Consider the following 13,120-nt stretch of genomic DNA (forward strand, 5'->3'; position numbering starts at 1 on the left):
GCTTTGAGACAGCGAGTCAGGTGGATCACTTGAATCCCGGAATTCAAGACCAGCCTGGGCAATAAAGTGAGACCCTGTAGCTACAAAAAATACAAACAGTAGCCAGGTGTGGTGGCATGTACCTGTAGTTTCAGCTACTCAGGAGGCTGAGGTGGGAGGATCAATCGCTTGAGCCTGGGAGGCAGAGATTGCATTGACCCATTCTGCGACTGCACTCCAGCCTGTTGGACAGAGCCAGACCCTGTCACAAAAAAATTTGAAAAGAGACTATAACAAGGTCTTTGGGAGTTATCAACCAGGATCTGTGCACAAATATATATCCTAACCCCACAGGCAGCAGTCAGTTATCACAGCACAGATGCCTGTTATCTGGAGGACAGGCTGCACCCCACTCTGGCTCCTGCAAGCTGTGTGCAAGCCGGTCCAGGACCACCTGCATCTACTGCCTGCTTTGCAGGCTGGGCTGGGAAATGGGTAGCTGCCAAACTGCTAAGAGCTGAAATTGAGCAAAATTAACTGCACTTTACCATCCAAGCCTTCCCCTGGAAGTTACAAGCCTTCAGTAGACTCCAGAGTTTCAAAATAGTCACATCAGGCAGATTCTGCCAGTGTAATTGTTTAGGCAGGAAGACTATTTCCTGATGTTTCCTTCTCTGCCATCTTGATATTATCTTTTGCAGAGCAGTTTTTATTGATTGATTGATTGATTTGCGGGGGTTATTTTTAATGGAGGCCAGCTTAGCAATTATATTTTTTAGCATAATGTTTTCAAGATTTATCCATATTGCCCTTCATTACTTTTCATAGCTGAATAGTGTTCCAATTGTATCCATATACCACATTTTGTTTAATCATTCATCAGCTGATGGATCATAAGTTGTTTCTACTTTTTGGCCGTTATGAATGCAGCTATGAACATTTGTGTATATATTTTTGTGTGAATTGTGGACATGTGTTTTCTTGTTTTATTTATTTATTTATTTATTTATTTATTTATTTTTGAGACGGGGTCTCGCTCTGCCGCCCAGGCTGGAGTACAGTGGCATGATCTCAGCTCACTGCAACCTCCACCTCCCGGGTTCAAGTGATTCCCCCTCCTCAGCCTCCCGAGTAGCTGGGACTACAGGCGCGTGCCACCATGCCCGGCTAATGTTTTTTGTATTTTTTTTTTTTTTGAGAGAGTTTCGCTTTTGCTCCTAGGTTACAGTGCAGTGGCGTGATCTCGGCTCACTGCAACCTCTACCTTCTGGTTTCAAGTGATTCTCCTGCCTCAGCCTCCTGAGTAGCTGGGATTACAGGCACCCACCACCATGCCCAGATAATTTTTGTATTTTTTAGTAGAGATGGGGTTTCACCGCATTGGCCAGGCTGGTCTCGAACTCCTGACCTCGTGATCTGCCCGCCTCAGCCTCTCAAAGTGCTGGGATTACAGGCGTGAGCCACTGTGCTCGGCCTTGTTTTTTGTATTTTTAGTAGAGACGGGGTTTCACCATGTTAGCCAGGATGGTCTGGATCTCCTGACCTCGTGATCCACCCCTCGGTCTCCCAAAGTGCTGGGATTACAGGTGTGAGCCACTGTGCCTGGCCAGTTTGTTTTTGTTTGTTTGTTTGTTTGTTTTGAGACAAGGTCTCACTGTTACCGAGGCTGGAGTGCAGTGGTGTGATCATGGCAAGCTACAGCCTCAGCTTCCTTGATTCAGACAATCCTCCCACCTCAGCCTCCTGCTGGTCTGGAACTCCTGGGCTCAAGTGATCTCACCTCAACCTCCCAGAGTGCTAGGATTACAGGAGAGGAGTGAACCACTGTGCCCAGACTTTTTTTTTTTTTTTTTTTTTTTTGAGACACAGTCTCACTCTGTCACCCAGGCTGTAGTGCAGGGACACGGTCACAGCTCACTGCAGCCCTGCCTCCCAGGCTCAAGCATTCCTCCCACCTCAGCCATCTGAGTAGCTGGACTACAGGCACAGCAACCATGCCCAGGGAATTTTTGTATTTTTTGTAGAGATGGGGGTCTTGCCATGTCACCCAGGCTGGTGTTGAACTCCTGAGCTCAAGATAACCTCCCATCTTGGCCTCCCAAAGTGCTAGGATTACAGGTGTCAGCCACCACAGCTGGCTGGGCATATGTTTTATTATTTATTTATTTATTTATTTATTTATTTATTTATTTATTTATTTATGAGACGGAGTCTTGCTCTGTCGCCCAGGCTGGAGTGCAGTGGCGCGATCTTGGCTCACTGCAAGCTCCGCCTCCCGGGTTCACGCCATTCTCCTGCCTCAGCCTCCCCAGTGGCTGGGACTACAGGCGCCCGCCATCACGCTCGGCTAATTTTTTTGTATTTTTAGTAGAGACAGGGTTTCACTGTGTTAGCCAGGATGGTCTCGATCTCCTGACCTCATGATCCGCCTGCCTTGGACTCCCAAAGTGCTGGGATTACAGGCATGAGCCACTGCGCCCGGCTGACCCAATATTTCTTATCGTCTGTCTTTTTGCTAATAGCCATCCTAGTGGGTGCGAAGTGGTATCTCATTGTGGTTTTATTTGCATTTCTGTGATGACTAATAATGGTGAATATCTTTTGATGTGTTTATTAGCCATTTGTATATCTTCTTTGGAGAATGTCAATTTGGATCCTCTGCTCTTTTTTTTTTTTCAATAGACTTTATTTTTAGAGCAGTTTTAGGTTCACAGCAAAATTGCGTGGAGGGTACAGAGAGCTCCCGTCCACCCTCCTGTGCTCATTTTGTAATGGTGCCACAGCACAAAACTCTGGTCATGGATGCTAGCTTCATGCCCATCACAGGTGGCAGTGAGTGCTCCTGCTCCAAACGTCCTCACTCCGGGACACACGCTGATGAAGTTTCTCTTCTATGGTATGGGGAAGAGAAAGAGGAAGTGGCAGGTTCCCCACTGACTCTTTAAGCCTTCAGCCAGAGGTAACAAGTCGCCTCTACTCACATTTCAGTCGCAAAGCAAGTCATTCAGCAATTCCTAACTTTAAGGGGGTGTGAAATTCTCCCGTGAACCTGGAGGAGAGGGTCTGAATATATGTGGCCACCCCTAAAGACTCACGGGAGTTAAATAAGGTTCTTTTGTGCAGGACTTGTCACTGCATTTCCTGGGCCACCTGGCAGGCGGCAGTTGGAGTAGCGCCGACATACTTGACTGGGGAACCCTTCTCTTTTTTTTCTTTCCTTTTTTTTTTGAGATGGAGTATCGCTTTGTCACCTAGGCTGGAGTGCAGTGGCGGGATCTCGGCTCACTGCACCTCTGCCTTCTGGGTTCAAGTGATTCTCCTGCCTCGGCCTCCTGAGTAGCTGGGATTACAGGCGCGCGCCACCATGCCCGGCTAATTTTTTGTATTTTTAGTAGAGATGGGGTTTCACCGTGTTAGCCCATATGGTCTTCATCGCCTGACCTCATGATCCGCTCACCTCGGTTTCCCAAAGTGCTGGGATTACCAGCGTGAGCCACCGCGCCCAGCCTGGGGGACCCTTTTCTCCTAGAGCATCTCATGGGACATGTGTTCTCTGGAATCCCATTTGGGAACCACTGTCTTGGCTGGTGGCTACTTCCTAAAGGAGGGGTTGACAAACTTTTTGGAACGGCCCAGTAAGTAAATATTTTAGGTTTTTCAGACCATATGGACCAATTACTCGATTCTGCTGTTGTAGTGCAAGAGCCGCCGTATGTAATATGTAAATGAATGGGTGTGCCTGTGTTCCAATAACATTTTATTTATAGACACTAAAATGTGAATTTCATACAATTTTTCTGTGTCACAAAATATTATTTTTCTTTTGATTTTTTTCCAACCATTTATAAATGTGAAAAACCATTCTTAGCTCATGGACTGTACAGAAACAAGTGGTGGGTGAGATTTGGCCCACAAGCCGTGGGTTGCTCACCTTGTCCTAGAGGACAGAGTCCCAGCACCTTTGCCTGGCATTCAAGCCCCGTCACCTTCCCCAGTTCCATCGTCTACTACGTCTCCGCACAGAGCTCAAGCATGGCCATGGCAGATGTTTTTCTAGGATCAAATCACACTCTTTCACTCTCGGGGCCTTTTCCCAGTCTGTTCCCCCTTCTGGAATGTCCTTCCAGCTCTTCTGTCCCCAGCTTTGCTTGGGAACAGTGGGGCCTCCCTTGATCTGGGAGGAATCTGGAGCTTCTGACACTGGTGGCTCCCTCACTTCCTGGCGCTGCAGAGTCGGCCCCCCCGCCCCCCCGCCCCCGTGCTGTGTTCTGGAGCTCTGTAGATGTGTTTGCTTCCCCAGCCATACCATGAGCTTCTGGAGGGTGGGGACCTTGGCCTCCTGAGTTCTGATCCCCCAGGCCTGCTATCGTTGGAATGTTTCCCCAAAAAAGCACAAGTTGGAAACTGAATTTCCAGTGGAACAGTGTTGGGTCGTGGGGCCTGATGAGAGGTGCTTAGGCCGTGAGGGCTCTGCCCTCGTGAAAAAAAATTAGCTGGGCGTGGTGGCGGGTGCCTGTAATCCCAGTTACTCTGGAGGCTGAGGCAGGAGAATCGCTTGAAACCGGGAGGCGGAGGTTGCAGTGAGCCAAGATCGCACCACTGCACTCCAACCTGGGTAACAAGAGCGAAACTCCATCTCGAAAAAAAATTAAAAAATAAAATAAAATAAATTTATTTCTGTTCTTTATTAATTACCCATCTCAGGTATTCTGTTACAGCAACACACCATTGACTCAGACAGAAAATTGGTATGGAGAACTGGGGCTGCTGCTGTCACAAACACCTGAATATGTGGAAGGGCTTTGGAACTGGGTGATGGGTTAAGCCTGGAAGAATTCGGAGGAGCAGGCTAGAAACCGCCGACATTGCCATAAAGGGAGCATTTGGAGGATTCTGGTGAGGGCTCAGAAGAGAACAGCTACAGGGAGAGTGGAAAACTTCTTAGAGATTGCTTAAGTGATAATGACCAGATAATGCTGGCGGGAATGTGGACAGTGGAGTCTTCTGACAGGTCTCAGATGAAAATGAGAAACAAGGTATTAGATATTAGAGGAGGGGTCATCCTTGTTATTATATAAAGTGGCAACAAACTTGGCCATATTGTGTCTATGCCTGATGATTTTATGAAAGGCAGAATTATTTTTCCTTTTTTTTTTTTTTGAGATAGGGTCTCGCTCCATTGCCCAGGCTGGAGTGCAGTGGTGCGATCATGGCTCACTGCATTCTCGACCTCCCTGGTTCAGGTGATCCTCCCACCTCAGCCTCCCGAGTAGCTGGGACTACAGGTACACACCACCATGCCCAGCTAATTTTTGTATTGCTTTAGAGACTGGGGTCTCCCTATGTTGCCCAGGCTGGTCTCAAACTCCTGGGCTCAAACAATCCTCCCACCTAAGCCTCCCAAAGTGCTGAGATTATAAGCATGAGTCACCAAGCCCACCCGGAAGGCAGAATTGAAGAGCCTTGAACTGAAATCTCTACGCAGCAAAGCACTGAAAGAGACACTTGGCTTCTTTTAACTGTGGACAGCAAAATTAGAGAAAAGAGAAAGGGTTTTTTTTTTTTTTTTTTTTTGAGACAGAGTTTCGCTTTTGTTGCCCAGGCTGTAGAGTGCGATGGCGAGATCTCAGCTCACGGCAACCTCTGCCTCCCGGGTTCAAGCAATTCCCAGCCTCAGCCTCCTGAGTAGTTGGGATTACAGGCATGTGCCACCACGCCCCGCTAATTTTGTATTTTTAGTAGAGATGGGGTTTCTCCACGTTGGTCAGGCTGGTCTTGAACTCCCGACCTCAGGTGATCCGCCTGCCTCGGCCTCCCAAAGTGCTGGGATTACAGGCATGAGCCAATGAGCCCAGCCCGATTTTTTTTTTTTTTTGACAGGGTTTTGCTCTTGTTGCCCACGTTGGAGTGCAGTGGCATGATCTTGGCACACTGCAACCTCTGCCTCTTGGGTTCAAGCGATTCTCCTGCCTTAGCCTCCTGAGTAGCTGGGATTACAGGCATGTGCCACCACGCCAGGCTAATTTTTTGTATTTTTAGTATAGATGGTGTTTCTCCATGTTGGTCAGGCTGGTCTCGAACTCCCGACCTCAGGTGATCCACCTGCATCGGCCTCCCAAAGTGCTGGGATTACAGGCGTGAGCCACCCTGCCCAGCTGAAAAATGATTTAAAGATGAAATTATAATGAACAGGGAAGCCAAATGGGGAGATTTGGAAAATTTGCAGCCTGGCCATATAAAGCATGAAAGGCATGTTTAGGAGAGCAAATCAAGGCTGTGGCCAAGCCGCCACTTTCGGGTTTTTTTTTTTTTTTTTTTTTTTTTTTTTTGAGATGGAGTCTCACTCTGTCGCCCAGGCTGGAGTACAGTGGCATATTCTCGGGCCCTGCAACCTCCACCTCTTGGGTTCAAGCAATTCTCCTGCCTCAGCCTCCCGAGTAGCTGGGACTATAGGACCATGCCACCATGACTGGCTAACTTTTTGTATTTTTAGTAGAGATGGGGTTTCACTATGTTAACCAGGATGGTCTCCATCTCTTGACCTCGTGATCTGGTTGTCTTGGCCTCCCAGGCTGGCCCGGGTGCCGCTCGACTCACTGCTCTGGAAAGTACAACCTGTAAACCTTAGTGGCAACCATGTGCTGCTAATTCTGCAGGTGCAGATTGCAAGAGCTGCGGGGCCATGGTCTCCTCCACCGAGATTTCAAAGGATGTTACCTACAGCCTGGGGGCCCAGGCAGCGACATTTTGTTGAGGTGGAGCCACTGCAGAGAACCCCTACCAGGGCAGTGCCTTGTGGAGATGGAGGACAGTGAGGCTGTCCCCAAAACAAGAACTGTAGGCTGGGCCCGGTGGCTCATGCCTGTAATCCCAACACTTTGGGCAGAAGAGGCGGGTCGATGGCGTGAGCTCACGAGTTTGAGACCAGCCTGGGCAGCATGGCAAAAGCTAGTCTCTACAAAAAAAGTACAAAAAATTAGCTGGGCATGGTGGCAGGCACCTGTAATCCCAACTACTGAGGAGGCTGAGGTGGGAGAGGATTCCTTGAGCCTGGGAGGCAGAGGCTGCAGTGAGCCGTGATCATGCCATTGCACTCTAGCCTAGGCAACGGGAGTGAAACCCTGCCTCAAAAAAAAAAAAAAAAAAAAAAAGATTTAATGTTGTCTGCCTACTCGGCTTTGGATTTACTTAGGACCAGTTACTTCTTCTTTCTTTCCTGTTTCTCCCTCTTGGAATGGGAATGTCTAGCCTATGCCTGTATTTTGGAAGTAGATAACTTCTTTGATTTCACAGGCTTGGGGCTGGAGAGAATTGACCTCAGGATGAACGGTGCCTGCGTCTCACCCATCTCTGATTTAGGTGAGACTCTGAAGTCTCAACTTTTGAATTGGTGCTGGAGCAAGCTATGACTTTGGGGCTATCGGGATGGAATGTATTTTGAATGTGAGAAAGACATGAATTTGGAGCATGAATTCCAGGGATGAAATGCTAGGGTTTGAATACATTCCCCAAAACACATGTGTAGAAACTTGATCCCCAGTGCAGCAGTGTTAGGACATGGGGCCTAATGGGAAGTGTTCAGATCAACAGGCCTTTGCTCTCGGGAATAGTTTAATGCCATTTTTGAGTGAGTGGGTTTTTTATTGTGGGAGAGGGTTCATGATATAAGGGCGCATTCAGTCCCCTTCTTTCTCTCTCTTTTTCTCTTCTTTGCACCTTTCATGAAGTGCAAAGTCTTACCAGATGCAGGCCCCTCTATTTTGGACTTTCAGCCTCCAGAGCAGTGAGAAATAAATTTCTGTTCTTTGTAAGTTACCCATATCAGGTATTCAGTTACATCAGCATATAACACACTAGTTCCCGTGGGGTGTTGCAAAAGTCACTTCTGGCTGGGTGTGGTGGCTCGTGCCTGTGATAGCATTTTGGGAGGCCAAGACTGGGAGGATCACTTGAGTCCAAGAGTTTGAGACCATCCTGGGTAACATAGTGAGACAAGATCTTTACTAAAAATCAAAAAATTAGCTGGGAGTGATGATGTGCACCTGTAGTCTCAGCTACTCGGGAAGCTGAGGAGGGAGGATTGCTTGAGCCTGGGAGGTCGAGGTTGCCAGGAGCCATGACCACACCACTGCACTCCAGCCTGGATGACAAAATGAGACCCCTTCTCAAAAATAAAAATAAAAAATAAAATGAAAAAGTTACTTCCTCTCTCGGGACCTCAGTCTCCACGTCTGTCAGATGGGAGCAATGTCTCCTGCCCTGGTTGCCTCCTGAGGTTGTTCTGAGGGTCGAATAAGGCTGGCCCCAAAGGAACCATGACCAGCAGAGAGCTGACCTTGGAGGATAATGGCTGACACCACTGGAATTTCGTTTTGGGGCACTCATCCTGTGCTAGGCACCTTCAGAAGTGACCAAGAGCAGAAAGCCCAGGCCCTGCTGAGAGGGGGATGCAGCGTGGGGACATAAAATCCTGTTGCTGCGTCCCCAGCACCTGGGACAAAATGAGACTTGGGGGTATTGGAGATGACTCGAGGAACCTAGATGAACCTCAGGTGTCTGGGAGCTCCCAGACTGTCAGGAAGAATGACATTAACACCAAACCCTGCCCTGAGTTACCGCATTGTCCTCTAGGGACTGGGCACTGAAGCTTCCTGCAGCAGACAAAATTTGGGTCTGGATCTGAGCCAAAAGCCCCCTCATTTATAAATGGGGAAACATGACTTCACATTGATCCAAAAATAAAAAATAAAAATAAAAAATAAAAACAGGCCGGGCGCAGTGGCTCGTGCCTGTAATCCCAGCACTTTGGGAGGCTGAGGCGGGTGGATCACCTGAGGTTGGGAGTTTGAGACCAGCCTAACCAACACGGAGAAACCTTGTCTCTACTAAAAATACAAAATCAGCCAGGCATGGTGGCGCATGCCTGTAATCCCAGCTACTCGGAGGCTGAGGCAGGAAAATCGCTTGAACCTGGGAGGCGGAGGTTGTGGTGAGCCGGGATTGCGTCATTGCACTCCAGCCTGGGCAACAAGAGTGAAACTCTTGTCCCAAAAAAAAAAAAAAAAAAAAGGAAACTGAGGCCCTGAGAGGTCCAGGGGCTCTCAGGCAGCCAGAGGCAGCACCTGACCTGGCCCAGGCCCCCTTCCCCGGGAGCACAGATGCCAGGATGTGTGGATTGGCGCCCTTCTTGGGCTGCTGGGCCCCGTGGTCTGCTAATTAGTCACATCATTTTTGGCATCGCGCACAGCCTCGGGAACTGGAGAATGTCATTGTCAAAGTATTTTTGAATATTTGCCTTCTCAGCAAGAAGATGAGAAAGCTGTGAGGACACTCAGTCTTCCACGGGGTGGATACTAACAAAAATCACAAGCAGCTTGAGCTGGAAGGACCTGGGAGCCGGGAGAGATGCCGGAGGAGTCCCGCGCGCTGCCTGTCACAGCTGTGTGACCTGCGAGACAGGGCTCTGGCCCCCTGGGCCTCAGTGTCCTCCCCTGGAAAATGGCTCATTCATTTCTCAGGTGTGCATGAAGTTGCTATGTGCCACGCACTGCTGTAGGCTCTGGGGAGCAAAACAGACAAAAATCTCTGCTCTCACAGGCTGCCATCCCCAGGGGGGCCATACCATAGAAATCAAATCAGATACACCAGGGGTGACACATAGAAGGGAGAGCCCAGGGGTGGGGCTGTCAGGGATGGCCTTGCTGAGAAGGTGACATGCGAGTGAGAATTTGAAGGGGGCAGGAGGGAGCCCAAGGGGTGTCAGGGGAAGAGCCCTCCAGCACAGGGAGCGGCAGGCACAAAGGCCCTGCACTCGGGCAGGACTGGGTTGTTCCAGGAGCATCAGGGAGGCCAGGCGGGCTAGAGCAGGTGGTGACTCAGGGAGGCAACATGACAAGACTGGGTCACAAAAGGCCACTGGAGGCCTGCTTGCTGCTTGTGGAGGGCCTTGTAAACTGCTGGAAAGTCTTTCTTTTCTTTCTATTTTTGTTGTTGTTGTTGTTGACAGGGTCTCCCTCTGTCTCCCAGGCTGGAGTGCAGTGGCTGGAGCTTGCTGTTACTTCAAACTCCTGGGCTCAAGTGTGTGCCACCATGCTCTGCACCCAGGCTGGAGTGCAATGGCGCCATCTCTGCTCACTGCAACCTCCGCCTCCTGGGTTCAAGCGATTCTCCTGCCTCAGCCTCCTGAGTAGCTGGGATTAAAGCTGCCTGCCACCTGCACGGGTAATTTTTTTTGTATTTTTAGTAAAGACAGGATTGCGCTATGTTGGCCAGGCTCGTCTTGAGCCCCTGACCTCAGGTGATCCGCCCGCCTCCCAAAGTGCTGGGATTACAGGCGTGAGCTGCACCTGGCCTTAATTTTTAAATTTAATTTAAAATTTTTGTTGTTGTTGTTGTTGCAGAAATGGAGTCTCCCTATGTTGTCCAGACAGGTCTTGAACTCATAGCCTCAAGTGATTTGTCTGCCTCAGCCTCCCAAAGTACTGGACTTACAGGTGTGAGCCATGACACCCAGCCAAACCTATGGGTTTTTTTTGGTGGTGTTGTTTTGTTTTTTCTTTTTTGAGATGGATTCTTGCTCTGTCGCCTGGACTGGAATTCAGTGGCGCAATATCTCAGCTCACTGCAACCTCCGCCTTTCAGGATCAAGCGATTCTCCTGTCTCTGCCTCCCGAGTAGCTGGGATTACAGGCGCATGCTGCCATGCCTGGCTAATTTTTTGTATCTTAGTAGAGACGGGGTTTTACCGTTGTTGCCCAGGCTGGTCTTCAACTCCTGAGCTCAGGCAATCCACCTGCCTCAGCCTCCCAAAGTGAGCCACTGTGCCCGACCAAGCCTATGTTTTTGTTCTGGGTGACGGTCTAGAGCAGGACCAGACGTGATATGGTTTCTGTATTAGCCGTATTCTTCTGTGCCCCATGCTTCAAAGATAGAAGCGAGGAGGCCAGGTGAGATGTGATGAGGCCTGCCCCATGGTGGGGACAGTGGGGGAACGAGAGAGGACTGGACTCCAGATGTGTCTGGAGGCAGAGTTGACATTGGGTGTGGAATTGTAAAAAATAATTTGTTGGCCGGGTGCGGTGGCTCACGCCTGTAATCCCACCACTTTGGGAGGCTGAGGCGGATGGATCACGGGGTCAGGAGATCGAGACCATCCTGGCTAACATGGTGAAACCCTGTCTCTACTAAAAATACAAAAAACAAGATTAGCCGGGTATGGTGGCGGGCGCCTGTAGTCCCAGCTACTAGGGAGGCTGAGGCAGGAGAAATGCGTGAACCTGGGAGGCAGAGCTTGCAGTGAGCCGAGATTGCACCACTGCACTCCAGCCTGGGCGACAGAGCGAGACTCCATCTCAACAACAACAACAACAATAATAATAAATTTTTCTTTTTTTTGTCCTCCCTGCCTCATCCCTGTAATTTATTTTATTTTACTTTATTATTTTTTTTGAGACAGAGTTTCACTCTTGTTGCCCAGGCTGGAGTGCAATGGCGTGATCTCGGCTCACCGCAACCTCTGCCTCCCGGGTTCAAGCAATTCTCCTGCCTCAGCCTCCCGAGTAGCTGGGATTACAGGCATGCGCCACCACGCCCGGCTAATTTTGTATTTTTAGTAGAGACAGGGTTTCTCCATGTTGAGGCTGGTCTCGAACTCCTGACCTCAGGTGATCCGCCCGCCTCGGCTTCCCAAAGTGCCGGGATTACGGGCGTGAGCCACCGCGCCCAGCCTATAATTTTTTTTTTTTTTTTTTTTTAAGAGACAGTGTTGTCAGGCGCGGTGGCTCACGCCTGTAATCCCAGCACTTTGGGAGGCCGAGGCGGGTGGATCACGAGGTCAGGAGTTCAAGACCAGCCTGGTCAAGATGGTGAAACCCCAACTCTACTAAAAATACAATAATTAGTATTGTATTTTTACATACATTTTAGGGGTGAGGTGGCAGACCCCTGTAATCCCAACTACTCGGGAGGCTGAGGCAGGAGAATTGCTTGAACCCAGGGGGCGGAGGTTGCAGTGAGCCGAGATTGCACCACTGCACTCCAGCCTGGGTGACAGTGAGACTCCGTCTCAAAAAAAAAAAAAAAAAAAAGAAAGAAAAAAGAGAGACAGGGTCTTGCTGTATTGCCCAGGCTGGAGTGCAGTGGCTATTCACAGGCACAGTTCCGCTACTGATCAGCCTGGGAGTTTTGACCTGCTCCATTTCCGACCTGGGCTGGTTCACCCCTCCTTAAGCAAGGTGGTGGTCCCCTGCTCCTGGGAAGTCACCATATTAATGCCAAAGTTAGTGCGGACACCCTCTCGGCATAGCGCACTACAGCCCAGAACTCCTGGGCTCAAGCTATCCTCTTGCCTCAGCCTCCCAAAGCTGTGTGAGCCAGCATGCCTGGCCATTTAAATCATTTTCAAATGTACAATTCAGGGACATACAGTACATTCACGATGTTGCACAACCATCTCCACAGTGAAGTTCCAGCAGGAAACCCATGTCCATGAAGCAGGCACTCCCTTCTCCCCTCCGTGTGCTAGGCCAGTGCAGGGAGAGACATGATATGGGGCTGCCAGCAAGGCAGATGCTAGGGGAAGTTGAGGGAGATGGCTGGAGGAGAAGCGGGTCTTCGGCTATCCCCTGTGTCACTCCCAGGAGCCCCAAGATGTGTGCGCAGCAGAGGAGACTCTGAGACACATTCTCCTCTATACCAGGCACTGCTGAACACTGGAGCAGTGCAAGCAGGACGGCATCACCAAGAGGTCCTGGGCGGGGTGGGGTCTGGGGAGGGAGAGAGATACAAGAACCAAGAGTCCCAGGGCTGCAGCTGAGACAGGGCTGGTAATGAGGCACAGCCCCGGAGGGGGCAGGGGTGGGGACCTCCCATGGATGGGATGGTCAGAAGGCTCCTGGAGGAGGTGACATGTAGGTGGGGTAAGGCAGAGGAAGCCTGGGAAGATTGGGGGGAAAGGTGTTCCCGGCCTAGAAACAGCCGAATGCCAGCAGGCCTTTCCGTGTCACACCCCTGCCTGCTAGGGCCATCCATCTGTCTGTCTGTCTGTTCCAGGGAGAGTTCCCCGGTTTGTCTTTTACTGAAAGATCCTGGAGGAGGGGAGGGCTAGTTGTCGCTCTTATGCAAAGGCCCTGAGGCAGGTGCA

This window comes from Pan paniscus, chromosome 15 (genome assembly GCF_029289425.2).
Source record: "Pan paniscus chromosome 15, NHGRI_mPanPan1-v2.0_pri, whole genome shotgun sequence".
Taxonomy (NCBI): domain Eukaryota; kingdom Metazoa; phylum Chordata; class Mammalia; order Primates; family Hominidae; genus Pan; species Pan paniscus.